Source organism: Schistocerca piceifrons, chromosome 1 (assembly GCF_021461385.2).
Source record: "Schistocerca piceifrons isolate TAMUIC-IGC-003096 chromosome 1, iqSchPice1.1, whole genome shotgun sequence".
In the NCBI taxonomy this organism is placed as follows: Eukaryota; Metazoa; Arthropoda; class Insecta; order Orthoptera; family Acrididae; genus Schistocerca; species Schistocerca piceifrons.
The window spans coordinates 340,695,449-340,711,197 of NC_060138.1; the positions used below are offsets into that span (position 1 = coordinate 340,695,449).

At 41.2% G+C, this 15,749-nt stretch overlaps 1 protein-coding gene across 1 annotated transcript in view; it reads left to right on the top strand.

Annotated features, from left to right (window-relative positions):
• Positions 1 to 1,232: 1,232 nt before the first annotated feature.
• Positions 1,233 to 15,749, top strand: part of LOC124783636 (leucine-rich repeat extensin-like protein 5) — a 362,449-nt gene continuing 347,932 nt past the window's right edge. Inside the window, exon 1 of the mRNA XM_047254037.1 lies at positions 1,233 to 1,403. The gene's annotated coding sequence lies outside the window, so the exon portion shown is untranslated. The remainder of the gene's footprint in view (positions 1,404 to 15,749) is intronic.

Genomic DNA, 15,749 nt, shown 5'->3' on the forward strand with positions numbered 1-15,749 from the left:
TTTGCGGTCATCAAACTCCTTCACAGATGAACAGGTATCACAGTGTTCGTTGAAGTGCTTGTCACAGAACGTCTCTTCCCCCACCCCTTTACTATTATTTCCTCAAACCTTTAACTTTTTCGTCTGAAATAATTGTGTTTCTTAAAGCTGTCTCCAGAACCTCTTTTCTGTTACCACTTGCTAAGCTGTAGTACTGATGGATGCAAAGAGTGTGTGTTAACATTCACTGTGTTTAAAGTTAACAAAGTGGAAGATGAAAGTTTGACCACCTAAGCCCAACAATCATGTCTTACTGGCAGCACAATTAGTAAGTTGTAGATCAAGAATTCTATTGTGTTGAACATTAGCTTATAATAATTTGGTGGAGAAACCCAGGGAAAAGTACATACACTGAGGGAAAAGCATCCTAATGCCCAGTGATATATGGCCGTATATGTATCAGGGTTTATTTAGTGAGGAAAGATAAATTCAAAGTAAAGATACTTTTCTTAGTGTCTCTTGCAAAATACTACAACAAGCTTCCCTGTGTTGAAAGTATAAGATTGTAAGATATTGAGAAAAAATATTGGTGTAAATTTTTTTGAAAAAGGTGGCAAAGTCTTGCAAATTGAGCTTCAGATTGAGACATATTTTTTGCTAAAAATCTTTTCCCTTTCACTCTTTGCATTTAGTCATCGAGGAGTGTCATTAGTTATGATGTGCTGTCAAAGTTTTAAAGTACTACATGCACTTCAAAGTAGTGAATACTCTCAGAAATTTTATTAGTATCTGTGTAATATGGAAAACAGTTGTCGGGTACTAGGAAAAGCATGCATTGTGAACATGGTTTCAGTATACTGAGCATACACCGCGGTTTGTATCGAGGCTGTTTACGAGTTTGGATGTATGAAGCAACTTGCCTAAGAGACCATCAACAGCTTCAGTGACTGCTTGATGCTCGTAATCTGCGAGGAAGTAGAATGATAGTCCACAACTTCACCATTAATCATAGCAATATTTGATTTGCCGGCCACGGTTTTAGTAGCGCTGTAAAGTAACGAAGTTGAAACGCGCGCGGAGCCGGTAGCGAGGTGAGACAGTGTTACGCAACCGACACCGGTCTCGAAACAGAAACACTGCTCCGAGCCCGGCTGCGGAACTCACCGCAGCGCAGCGCCTCAGAGATAGCCGAGGGTGGGGGGAATGGTCAGCCAGGGTGGGGGAGGGGGCGGCCAGGGGAGGGGTGCCGTGTCTCGTCTCACTTTTAACCCGGCATTTGGCACGTTCGGTGGATGTGAACGGGGTTGAGCGAAACAACGCGACAGCGACCAGTGGCGACCCCGCAGCAGTGTTCTGCAACGGCAGAGGAGGCGGTGACATAGACGGCGCCTTGTTCAGCGGACGAGATCAGCGGGACAGGACCGGTGAGTTGCGCAGCGTGCTGTCGGCGGTTGCCTTTACCTGCCGTAGGCGACTCGCGTGCGTTCCCGACAGCTGGTGTCTGTTTTGGCGGGACGCAGGCTGCACGTATGACAGCGCCTGTTTACGCGTACCCACATCGCAGGCCACACTATACAGCGGAGAGAACTTGGTTCAATGACTAGTTCTTGTTCCATTCATCTAAGAACCTACAATAGATATTTTCAGACGCATTCAGTGTTTCTAGGATTCTCAGGTCTCCAAAAGACAATGTTGGTGCCTGCCGGTAAATACAATCAGCATTCCACAATGTAGAAGCTTTTCACCTGAAGCAAAATTCCATTATTTCTGTGGAGTTTTCACTTGCGAGTACAGTGGAACCTCGTTTATCCGGTCCACATTAATCTTCATCTTCTGTTCATTCGGACTGGCAGTAAAAGCGGCAACAATCGATGACGACAAGCGTTAATCCAGTCAACATCCGTTCACGGATGATGACACGGTGCTGGTTAACAAACCAACATTGAGTTGTACAGTACTTATTGGCCCCGTTTGCTGAGAGTGTAAAATGACGTCAGAGACAACGTGGTATTGTCCAAAGAACAAACAAAGTCCATCCGTTTGTGAGTCCACTGGCGCAGTCTGCACATTGAATAAACAATGTTGACCCTGCGGAATTCGCTGTAGCATATACAAGTGTTCCATGTTAACCAGAAGTAGATGTTGACTTAAAATGACTGGCTGCGAAATGATCTTGATGACGAAGTTATCGCCGTTTGTTGGTCTACAATGACAAATATTGATGATGGATTAGTTAAGCTCAATCTGAAGACCTAACAGGCGGAGTGGCCATAATGCAGCGGAACGAAATAATTGTTTATTTGGAACCTCAGGCGCAAAATACTTCGGCAGAACTAATGCTGGAGGCACGCCAACTTGATCGTGATACGCATAAACAACGTCCCAATCTGGCGTCAAAGAAATATACATAGTGATTATTTCAGTATGTAAAACCCATTGTGTTCTTTGTCAATATCCAGTTACAATTTTTGTGAAAATAATGGATAATTTGTTTCGTGGAAACAAGTATAACGTGCGTGTTTATTGCATTTAACCAAAGTCGATTTAATTTTTTTCAGAGTTTCTGGATTTTCGCTACTCCGAATGATCTACGGCAATCAAAATCCTAGTTCAATGCGTCGGAGCATTTTTGTGATACAAGAAGCAATTGTAATTTTGGACAGATGATTTTTAAACACAATTGCGTCTTTGAGGCGGGGTTTCCATTGTGACCTAAGTAGTGACTTGTGTTTTGAGGGCCAAATTACACAGTTTAACACCATTCTTGCAGTGAAGAAACCAGCCACAATCACTTGCATTCTTCTCTACATGCTAGGACTTCAAACTATGGCATCTCCAAACAACTTCAAAGTTCACCTCCATTGCCTGCAGATGATGACCACGTCTTTGCAACAAGCAAAGAACTGTAAGAATCTGGTGATGTGACGTCCAGCAAAGTTTGCTACAAATCTCTTGAGAACTTCGCATCCAGATCGCAGCACCTTATCCTGGAAGGAGCAACATCACAAAAGCAATTTCCAGTATACATCAAGAGTGTGTGTGAAAGCCGTTGTATATGACAGTCGTATTCTCTAAAAACTGTAGTAATATCTATTCAAATCTTGTCTTAATATTTGCCTGGTACAACGATTTAAATCAGATGTTGATGAAGGAATTAGATTAAGAAACGAGACAGTAAAAGTATTCAATGGATTTTACTACTTGGGCAACAAAATAACTTACGATAGCCGAAGTAGAGAGTATATAAAATACAGACTGGCAATAACAAGGCGTTTAAGAAAAAGATTAACAACGGATATAAATTGAAGTGTTAGGAAGTTTCATCTGAAGGTATTCGTCTGCAGTGCTGCCTCGTAGTACAGCGAAAAGTGGACGATTAAAAGTTCAGACAAGAACAGAACCTTGTGAAATGTGGTACTAAAGAAAAATTCTTAAGATTAGGTGAGTAGATAGAATGACTGACGCGGAGACATTGAATCGAAATGGCGTAAATTGACTAAAGGAAGAACTCTGTTGCGAGATCATCTGTTTAGTATTGGAGGGGAGTGTAGGGGTAAAAATTGTAGAGGGAGAACAAGAGATGAATACAGTAAGCAGTTTAGAAGGATGTAGGTCACAATAGTTGTTAGATGTCTGCACAGGAACAGAACAGCGTGGAGAATTTTTTTCGACAGCTTTTTGTACGAATAACATGTTTTCCTCCAGTGATCCCCTCAGTTTCCTACATCCCTAACCCGTCAATGTTAAACGAACTCAGACTGCAACACGAGTTCCTCGTCTCAAAATTTCTTGACTCTAGATTCTACTCTACGGGGCCTCCCAAAAACTGTGGCAGTAGTCTAGGATAAATCGCGTACAGAGTATTTTGTACCGCATCATACAGCTTTCTAAAACCCGTGACTGTAAAAATCGATTGAACAAAAACCGTCCGGGCCACCTCTGCAGGAATCATCCAGCAAGATCATAATCACAAGAGTAGCTGAGCATGAGAAATGCAAAATGCATTCGCTCTGAATAGCGTACTTTGTGACTATGTAACTCCGATAGTATTTTTCTTCAGTTAGAAATGCAGCGGTTACATCAGACCTCGGGACGAGTTAAATGTGCCATCTGGCGCTGTGATGTACCAGAAACAAGCCCTTTCAAACCAAACAGCCCGTACATTTTAACTCAACGCATCTCACAACGTCAACAGTTGTGTCGCACGTAGCTGGCAGTTTCCTTCCCCCAAAACAGGATGATTGTCAAACATTTTCGCTCCAGATGGTCCGGACTCTGCAGCAGAAGGCGAGTAGCTAAATATCCCCTTTGCCTGCCTCGCGTGTTGGACTGGACGCCCATGTTGCAATCTTCACGTGCTCCAAAAGTTACCCGTCAGACGGAACAGTTTTTGTGCTTTGGCATGTCGTTCTCATTAAAACCGTGTTTTCTGTTCCCTAAAGGCAGGTCCGTGGTGTTTCACCAGTAAAAAATTTCTTTAATTAAAATTTATAACATCACAAGAATAATCGTAACATTAAGAAGGAAGTGTTTTGCTCTGGCAACATTTATATAATTAGCTCTACATCGGATATTGTAGGTGGTTGCACAGACGCCCAGGGGACAACAGAGTCGTACGCTTCTTAAAAAAATCTTTGCTTGAACTTGGTGACAACGAATTACAGAAGAACCATGTTTGCAGTTTGTTTCCCCTTCCTCACTTTTTACGGATTGTTACCGCAATTTCGTGATAGATGTATTTTATGGGAGTAAACTTGTGGAGGCAGAGAAGTATTTGTTGCTAATAAAAGACAGAAAGGGCATATTCCTGCTGAAAGTCTAAACATCTTATTGTGTGAGAGGTAAGAATGCAGGTCTTCCGTTCTGAAAGTGAACTTGTTTTGCAAAATTTTATCCAGTGAGTGAAACAATTACACAGACTCGCAATAAATTTTGTGCAGTGAAAAGCCACATCAGGTCCCTCACAAACAGGATCCACTCATCATTATTTAAGTTTACCAGATATTTATCTGCTCTTTTAAAAAGTAGAACGATATACTCCTTTTCACGGTACTCGAAAGTAGTAGTCCAAGTATCCTTGTTCACTCGTAGATCACTTTTTACAAGGTTGTTGGACGTGTCTTGGTATTGCAGTTTAATAATAGCGTAATTTGTATATACAGGCATTTACGTCCTTAGTGGTCTAGTTTGACAAGGATGGGACAGTTAATCGGTCGTGGCCTTTTGATGGGAACATATCCTGCTACTTGTCTGAAGTAGTTTAGGGAAACCACGGAAAACCTAAATCAGGACGGACGGATGAGGGTTGGAGCCTCTACTACTCTCTCAAATACAGGGCTAATCTGTTTAAAAAAGTGCTATTTCATTCGGTTTACCCTTACTGTACAATACTGTTTTACAAAGAAGTTCTTTAAAAACGTAAAATGCTAGTGTTACACTGTCCATAACGCTACACACACACACACACACACACACACACACACACACACACACACACACACACACACAAATCAGCTGATGTCAGGACCATAGCGACGATGTATGGCGTCCATTTTGTGTACGGCAACTTCCCATTTGCGAGACTGAAAAACTAGTCAGCATTCCTCTATAACGAGTGAGATTTTGAGCTCAGAAAGAGGATAAGGTGTTAGTACTATAGATTACTTAGTTTTGGGAGACTGTTTTTCTAAGAAACAAATGAAGAAGAAAAAACATAGTGCGAAAGTGTTACAGGAACAATCATTCGAAGCAAAATAGTCTTAATAAGTAAGGGCTCTAAAATCTATACTTTAAGAGCTTTGAGCACCCGTTCAATAGAAGAGATTTGTTTCAATGTGTCGAAGATGAAGTGCTCGTAGCTTTTAAGGTACGCATTTTGAAGCCTATGTTTACTAGACTTTTTTGCTTCGATTGATTGTTTCTGCCATATCCCTGAATATTGACCATTTCCCTTGTACACCCTATATGCGTTCCCCTTTTTTTTTTAGGAATTTTTAAACTACTTGTTTAAATAAGTTCGTTTCAGTAATTTATTTGGATAATTTATTGTAAAGTTTTATTCGGTGCTGAAAATGCTGTTCTGAGTTTTGTGTTTATACTTCCTTGGTAAATGTAAGTTCAGTCCAGTTCCTTATTTCATGGACATACAGAGCCCTGTTTGTGCAGCAATTATCAATGATGTTTTTGATACGTACAGTTGATTGATAAATGTACTCACCTAGTTTGGTTAAAATCTCTTGCAGTTTATCTCCTGTAGTTAAAAACTCTTGCAAAGACAAGTATGCCGGCCGGAGTGGCCGAGCGGTTCTAGGCGCTACAATCTGGAACCGCGTGACCGCTACGGTCGCAGGTTCGAATCCTGCCTCGGGCATGGATGTGTATGATGTCCTTAGGTTAGTTAGGTTTAAGTAGTTCTAAGTTCTAGGGGACTGATGACCATAGATGTTAAGTCCCATAGTGCTCAGAGCCATTTGAACCATTTTTGAAAGACAAGTGTAGTGGTATAACGCTTGTTGATGCTGGTGTTGAAACAGTTCGTGAAAATATCCGAAAAAATGTGCTTAAATTAAAAGGCAAGAGCGGTCGGAACCTGCCAGTCTATAGTGTAAACACCACCAAGTGTGGCTCCACTGTCAAGCGGCATAGTTGAACACAGCCTTTCGACTGTTTACTTGTTTTCGCAGAAGCTTTTCACTTAAATATGAGTACTTTTATGCATTGGAAGTGGTTTTCCCAAGCTCCGTCTAATACGCTAGAGGTTAGCATGCAGTTCCTTTCCAACAATACGAGCTGACCCAGTGTAATTATCTTTCTTCAAATCATTTTGACGCAAGTCGGGAAGATTAGAGTGATGTACTGCCTTGTTGAAGGTGCAGATCGCTTTTTGATGTTTTGTGAACGAACTAACGGATGCATATTATCGGACAATTGCTTCCCGTGTATTTCAGGCGTGACAGACGGTGGCCAACATATCACGGGTCCGGGTCCTTTATAATCGCAATTAAACATCCCCCACAATATAATGTGATGAAAACAGACTGGTTTTAATAAGCGATTGGCCAGTCGAATGTTTATTAATTGAGTCGGCTTCTTCAGCAGAATGAAACAACTGAATGACACTAGGCTCTGCTGCCACGTCATCTATATGAATGTTTTTCACACACGCTTTTCTGGTTGGAGAGTTTCACTTAATGTCTGACAATCATGCCTGCGCACTGGAGTGGTTTCGCTTACACGTATAGTCCAGCCTTTTCGGTTATAAGAGTGAACTTCAAAAGGAAAGCAGCACAGTATCGTGGCAAGCCAAGTAACTTTAATTGAATGCTGCACTACACTTCGGAGCGACTCAGATACGTGACAATATTTTTCAACATAATCAGCAAGTATCTATAATCAACGGTCGAGACGTTCTACCAATCGCTCAATCCGTCGGCTTAGAAATCCGTTCCTTGGTTGTGGAGCCATTTGAGAACGGCTTTGTAAACGTCCTCATCGTGTGATTGCTGCGGATCAGTTCCTCGATTGCCTGGAAATTGTCGTCGGAGGTCGATGGCTTTCCTTTCCGATCAGCAGCACACGCCTCAGCGCGGCCTTGGTCAACTAGCTATCACCGTTTCACTACGGCTGGACTCGATATTAAGTTCGGCCCATGTACCGCCAGAATTTCACGGTTAATCTATGTGCAATTTAGACGTTTTTCCCACAAGAATCGTACTGCCCTGCGCGCTTCAGCTTTGGGGCACGTTTTCAGTTGCGGCGCCATTTCAGTCGCTCACTATAACGCGCTTGTTATCTGTACCGCAGCAGAACTGTTTCTGCAGGAAATGCGGAATGTTTACTTTCTTTTGACAATGCGTTTCCCTTCTTGCTTCACGGTCTTAGCGTGGGACGACGTGTGTATATAGCTTACTTTCTGAAGTCCCTTCTACATGGTTCACACCTATGTATGGTTGCCAATTAAAAAATAATAAATAAATAAATAAATTACATCAGGGAGAGGTTAATAAAATGCGTGTTACTACGACGAAGTATTTTCAGATTTTATATATTTCTTTGCTTAAATCCGAATTTTTTGTACTTCTGGCATTAAATATCAATTTTTTGTTGTATCTTAAGAGTTTAGTAACTGGTGCTACATCCAAGTTTATGTTTAAATACGTGGACAAATACTTTTTTACTTTGACTTTATTGAAGCTGTCTCCTCTTCCCGCTGGCTTGCACACATCACTCTTTCGGTAAATACTGAGGTGACGTGAACAGAAAGCGTGTAGGATGCAATATTTTTAAATTGTTTAGTGACTTAATCACTTGCTTTTTAACCGTACACAGTCAGAAGTCACCTTTCTCGAAAAATATTTTCCATTGCTCTTTAATCTTCTGTGTACTTATTTAATTAATGTAGATTCAGAATGCGAATAACCCTTGCAGGTATGGGATTGTTGGAAACTCTGAACAACTGTTCAGTTGATATGTGAAAAGTAGGAAGCAGAAGGTTGTCCTGTGTCATCAGACAGGGAAGAGCTTTTAATCTGATCGTATGATGTAAAGTTGCGGATACTCTGAAGTTCTGTTCTGGGTCCGTTGGTTTTCTTGGTGTATATTTGAAATTAGGTCTAACACAGTGATCATTTCGCTGTTTAGCAAATTAGACAGAACTGGGTACAGGATATACTAAATTCTGTTCGTCTTAGCTGACGTAACAGTTCTGCAAGCGTAAGTCTCACCCAGAGATTAGGGTACCGGTCAGTGAGAGGTAGTGTCACTATATGCTATATAAGCTGTTTGGTCTTCTGTTTGTAACTACGTGTATTAATATAGTACTACGATGATATATATATATATATATATATATATATATATATATATATATATATATATATATATATATATATATATATATATATTACACACACATACTCACATCAATGTTATGTCATGAGAGATGATCTAAAAAAATTCTTTGCAGATGTCTGTTATTGTAAAAGACGAGGCACGTAATACTAAGGACATAGCTAACAAAGTAATCACTGACCAGTACGTGGCATTCAGAAAACAGATTAACGCTTAGCTGCAACAAAACGCAATGGATAGGTTTCCGGATACGGAACTCTTGTAAAAGAGAAATTTCATTGCCCCAAATTGGTCAAACAGTTAACGAAGTTGAAGTTGGCCATTTCATATTCTTAGGACTGAGAACGGATGGCAAGCTTTCTTGAAAGTATCATGTTCTACATCTTATGCAGAAACTGACTACACTTACCTTACTTTCACCCTATTATCTCGTTCTTTTTTTTGAGGGGGGGGGGGGGGAGGAGCGGCAATTCTATTCCCACCAAGTATATTCTTAACACAGAAAATTACCGTCCGGCTAATCTGTGGTGTCAGTTCACGAAGACTGTGTAGACAGATGTCCCGGTTCTCGGAATTCTACTTGCCGTCCTTGTGCATATCTTTCATCAGGGGATTTATTGCTGACAATACTGACTCACTCAGAAGAAACTGAAACATTCGTGGATAAGACTTCCTTGAGCATTTTACAGGAAGGTATGCGCTATTCATTTTCATTGGGCTTCTAGCAGAACCTGAGAAAAAAAAAGAATGATAAACCCCAAGTATTCAAATCTAAGCTGAAAGATTTCTTTGTGGCACTCTACTGCCATACACAGGAGTTCCTCGCGGTAATTGAGAATTTCTCTCCGTAATATGTTACTTATTCGCATTCTCTACAACAATTTCTTTCGTATTTATTCTTTTGTTTATAAATGTTCTAATCAGTTATTAGCCATGTCCTGAATCGACTCCTTCCCTGGCCAAGTAGCTTTAGCTCGCATGATGCCACAGAACCTGATAAATAGATAGATAAATAATTGCGCACTTGTAGGAAACATCTCATTTATGATAAATTTATATCTTCGAATTAATTGCTGCTTGAATATCTCGAATGTTCATCACTAACAAGCCAAATTTATTAGATCAATGACATCACTATTATTATTCTATTTTTTATGTTTGCTCGGTCTTTATGATAGCGTAAGGCAGCATAATGTGGAAATGCCCTCAGTATGCAACTTTAGATTGCATACTTAAGATCAGTCTATGTAAATGCACAAGACAAAACCGCCAGAAGAAGCACACCTGTGGACAGGATTAAGAATGGCACTTGCATATTGTAACACGTTCACCCCGAACTTAAGATTACGAATTTCCCTGTTCTCCGTTCCAAGCACCAAAAACAAACTAAGAGACAGTGAAACAGTGGAAGCTTGCAAATGGACATAACTCGACAAGGGAAAGTCAGCAGTGAGATCATATTTTGCATCTTTAAATATGAGTATTTGTTGTGGTTTCCTGGAAGCAGAAAAAGGGGCGTGGTGAGTCAGACGCTACAGGGCGCTAATGATGACAGTGACAGGACAGCGGCAGCTTAAAATACGGCGACGCTGGACTCCGGCCAATGGGAGCTATCGACAAGCACGCACCATACTCTACAGATCATCGAACGGGAGCTGAAGCAGTGGAAGCTTTGAAACGAGTTACCTCAAGTTGTTGTACAATGTGCGAATGACAGGATGATAGGATATTTTTGGTTGGCGAATAGAACCTGGAAGCCTGTCACTGCGACTGTTTTTAGTGGTTCACCCATTCCAACGTAGTTAAACGTCTTTGCCGTGTATACCTTGTCTTTCCCCGTTCACAGAAGCTGGTACTGCCTTGTGATCATCAGACGAATGGTAGAATTTCAGTTTCGTAGTCCTGCTTTGCAGCAGTTTTCCTAGAAAGGGTTACGAAGGTTCCATCGTCTGCTCTTTTTCGTCCAAACAAATGTGAGATTTTCGAGTCCAACTGGGAGATGAAGTAGAATACACTTATATTCACTTTATTCTTACCGAGTTGGGAGCAGTCCTCTGGCTTCCTTGCAGCACTTTCTGGTCGTCTGTTTTTGAAATTAGATCTAACACCGTGATCATTTCGCTATTTAGCGAATTAGACAGAACTGGGTTCTGAGTTTAGGATATACTAATTTCTGTTCGTCTTAGGTGACGGGTGAGTTCTGCATGAATAAGCCTCACACGGAGATTAGTGTACCGTTCAGCGAGAGGTAGTGTCACTGCATGCTATGTAAGGTGTCTGGTTTCCTGTTTGTAAGCATCTATGTGAGGCAGAAATACGAGCAAAACATTACAGCCAAGATAAATAATGTGCCTCGACAGGGGTTGGTGATTCTTCTCTTTAGTTCCATTCGCAAATTTGACGCGTTGTGGCGTACGAATGGGATGCCTTTTCCAAAGTGTACTAAGATCACAATTCGCTCGAGAAGTAAGAAACATTTCGGTAAATACTTACCCATTTTTCAATGAGACATACGTTTGGTCAGAAACGGAAGGAACTTGACAGCGTTATAACCACTTAGACTAATATAAAACAACATTTATTTTAAAAACGATGTAGAACATAGTTCATTTTCAAGTGCCTATGAAGTGCAAGTACAGTAAAGAGTAAGTATGTATTTGAAAACATGGGCACACACAGTTCATAGCATGTTGGAACACGAGCGTAAGGCCGTACTGGAAAAAAGAAAAAAAAATACATTGTCGAGATGTTAAAAAATAAAACAAAAAATGAAAATTACATGAAAGTATTTTGCGTGCATCAAATGTGTAAAGGAAGGTTCTCACTAATCCTGGTGGAATCAATATGGCTATAATGTCAGGTTTAAAAGATTGCCCATTGTTGGAACAATTCGTAGTGTTATTGGATTCTTCGCTTGTCTTCAGTATTGCAATCTTTTGGCGTATGCTCTGTGCTCTCGCAGCTGTTACGAGGCCGGTATCTTCGCATACGTGCCCTCGATGCAACGGTCAACCTCGGTCAAGTAAACAGCCTGTTTTCCGTTTGCCTGGTTGTCACTTATCGTTCATAAACGGTTTTTGACATAATACCAATACTGATTGCATGGCTAGTCTGGAACACTTGTTTTTCTATATTTCTCGGTAATTTACAATCTTTGGATCACTTCAGTTTCCAGAATAGGCTTCCAGCACTGTAACGTATGCCTTACGTGATACTGTTCTATAACGAATAGACCTTCTGAACCTAATATAATGAACTTCCATTTATTATTCTCACTATTTTCACATTTGACATGCGAAAAAAACCCTCTTGCGTGTTTCATGTTATTACATCTTAACTTATTTCTCAAAACTTGAATTATGCGTCTGTTCTAGGAAGCAATGAACAATTTTTGCCACCTGATTTTGAAACAAAACACTGTGGTCTGTTTTTACCATGAATTCACTTGTATGTCAATTCTTAGGACATCATAAGCTATTTTGGCGAAACGAGACGTGGCAGAACACAGTGAGAGAGTAGACGGCTCGTAACCATTAATATTATAAGGTTTATTCGCAGGTGCTCATCCAAACGACTTAAGAAAAACAGGTACCTGCATTATTCCAGGCGGCTACAGATTTTTCTACGCACCATCAATTGTACGTACATCGACGCAAAATCCCCCATGGAGACGATAAATAGAACACGTTTTATGCTCACAGATGACACTGGGATAGCAACAGTCTTCTCCATAAAACACAGCACGGATTACTCAACCAAAGATCTTGCGAAAAGCATCTCGCTCCGTTCGTCCATGAGACGCAGAGCGCCTTAGGGAACGACGCCCGAGTTGATGCCATGTTCCTTGACTTCAGGAAGGCATTTGATATAGTTCCGCACCGTCGTTTAATGAACAGTATACGAGCTTACCGCGAATCGGATCCGATTTATGAATGCATACAAGACATCCATGCAGACAGAACTAAGACTTCGACATAGATAAAGGTAATGGCGAGATGATCTAGGATTGGGGCAGGAAGCTGTTGATGTGCTGCATTCAATGTGTACAAGAATATGGCAAATGGGGAAGTGGCCAGAAGACTGGTCGAAGTCTCTCTCCATCCTACTACACAGAAAAGGGCCAATCAGGAAAACTGCTCCAACTAACGAACCATTGCTGTCATATCCCAGGGAAGCAAAATTTTGCTTATATCTGGAAGCAGCGTTTGAAGCCATACATTCAGTCTCACATATTAGCAAAACAAGCAGGTTTTGTTGAAGGAAAAGGGAACTCTTGACAAGATTATCAAATACGACTAATAATAGATAAATTGCGTGAGTTCCATGTTACTGCATTCTTGACCATAGGAAATCCTTTGACTGCGTTGTCTGGGAAAAGTCGTGGTAGGTACTTGCAGAGTTCGGTGCCTCACAACATTTGACAGCACTAATCAGAAGTCTACACAATAATCACCTCGCAACTGTGAAGACAAGTGCTGGCACGTTTGATTTCTTCGGTGTATCAAATGGTGTCAGACTGTGCTGCACTCCATCCCCTCAACTCTACAACATTTATGTGGAACATTTCATTAGGAACGCTCTTGATGACTGGACTGTAGGCATCTCGATTAGAATTAACCATCTGTGACACGGCAAGCTGTGAAGATGAACTGAGAAGACGGATCATGTTAGCGTGAGTTGCTATGAAGAAACTCACCAAGATCTGGGAGAACACAACTATAACGAACTCCGCAGAGGTCTGGCCTGTTGAAACACTCGTGTCTTCTGTCTTCTTTTATCGTTGCGAGATAAAGACCCGTAAAGCCAGAAACAAAACGCGCATCGATGCATTTGCGTTTCGGTGCTGGCGCAGGATGTTGCGCATAAAATGGACTGAAAGGAGGAGAAATGTGTCTGTTATTGAGCCACTCAGTATCTCCAAACGCCTTTCTTCGCGTTTCAACCAAAAAATTCTCCAGTTGTCATATTGTGATAAGAGATGGAGAAAACCTATAGAAAATAATCATGGAAGGAAAGATCAAGGGCTAGAGACTCAGGGGAAGACGAGCGAACGCGTGGATTGATCAAATCAAGATGATCTCTGGGCTACCTCTTCGTCAGGATCTAAGAGAAGCTGGGAACCGTCCAGAATGGAGCTGCTTCGTTAATAGGATCACGACGCTCAGCAATGAGCACAACGGCTTGTGATGATGAAAGTTTATTTTAGAGTACCATAAGAAGTCTGATAGGACAGTCAGTGCATATAATACATATAAATAACCTAATGGATAACAGCCGAAGCTCTATGAGGCTCTTCGCAGACGGTGCTTTAGGGTATAGGAAGGTAGCGACGCCACAACACTGTAACGAATTGCAGGAAGACCTACAGAGCATCAGTGATTGGTGCGGGGACTGGCAGTGAGCAGGTACGAAAATAAATGTGAGCACATAAATAAGCGACGAAATACACTAGATTTCGTTTTCACTGTTGTTGTTATTGTCGTGGTCTTCAGTCCTGAGACTGGTTTGATGCAGCTCTCCATCCTACTCTATCCTGTGCAAACTTCTTCATCTCCCAGTACCTACTGCAACCTACATCCTTCTGAATCTGCTTAGTGTATTCATCTCTCGGTCTCCCTCTACGATTTTTACCCTCCACGCTGCCCTCCAATGCTAAATTTGTGATCCCTTGATGCCTCAGGACATGTCCTACCAACCGATCCCTTCTTCTAGCCAAGTTGTGCCACAAACGTCTCTTCTCCCCAATCCTATTCAGTACCTCCTCATTAGTTACGTGATCCACCCGCCTAATCTTCAACATTCTTCTGTAGCACCACATTTCGAAAGCTTCTATTCTCTTCTTATCCAAACTATTTATTGTCCATGTTTCACTTCCATACATGGCTGCACTCCATACAAATACTTTCAGGAACGACTTCCTGACACTTAAATCTATACTCGATGTTAACAAATTTCTCTTCTTCAGAAACGCTTTCCTTGCCATTGCCAGTCTACATTTTATATCCTCTCTACTTCGACCATCATCAGTTATTTTTCTCCCCAAATAGCAAATCTCCTTTAGTACTTTAAGTATCTCATTTCCTAATCTAATTCCCTCAGCATCACCCGACTTAATTCGACTACATTCCATTATCCTTGTTTTGCTTTTGTTGATGTTTATTTTATATCCTCCTTTCAAGACACTGTCCATTCAGTTCAACTGCTCTTCCAAGTCCTTTCCTGTCTCTGACAGAATTACAATGTCATCGGCGAACCTTAAAGTTTTTATTTCTTCTCCATGGATTTTAATACCTACTCCGAATTTTTCTTTTGTTTCCTTTACTGCTTGCTCAATATACAGATTGAACAACATCGGGGAGAGGCTACAACCCTGTCTCACTCCCTTCCCAACCACTGCTTCCCTTTGATGTCCCTCGACTCTTATAACTGCCATCTGGTTTCTGTACAAATTGTAAATAGCTTTTCGCTCCCTGTATTTTACCCCTGCCACCTCCAGAATTTGAAAGAGAGTATTCCAGTCAACATTGTCAAAAGCTTTCTCTAAGTCTACAAATGCTAGAAACGTAGGTTTGCCTTTTCTTAATCTTTCTTCTAAGACAAGTCGTAGGGTCAGTATTGCCTCACGTGTTCCAACATTTCTACGGAATCCAAACTGATCATCCCGGAGGTCGGCTTCTACTAGTTTTTCCATTCGTCTGTAAAGAATTCGTGTTAGTATTTTGCAGCCGTGGCTTATTAAACCGATAGTTCGGTAATTTTCACATCTGTCAACACCTGCTTTCTTTGGGATTGGAAGTATTATATTCTTCTTGAAGTCTGAGGGTATTTCGCCTGTCTCATACATCTTGCTCACCAGATGGTAGAGTTTTGTCAGGACTGGCTCTCCCAAGGCTGTCAGTAGTTGTAATGAAATGTTGTCT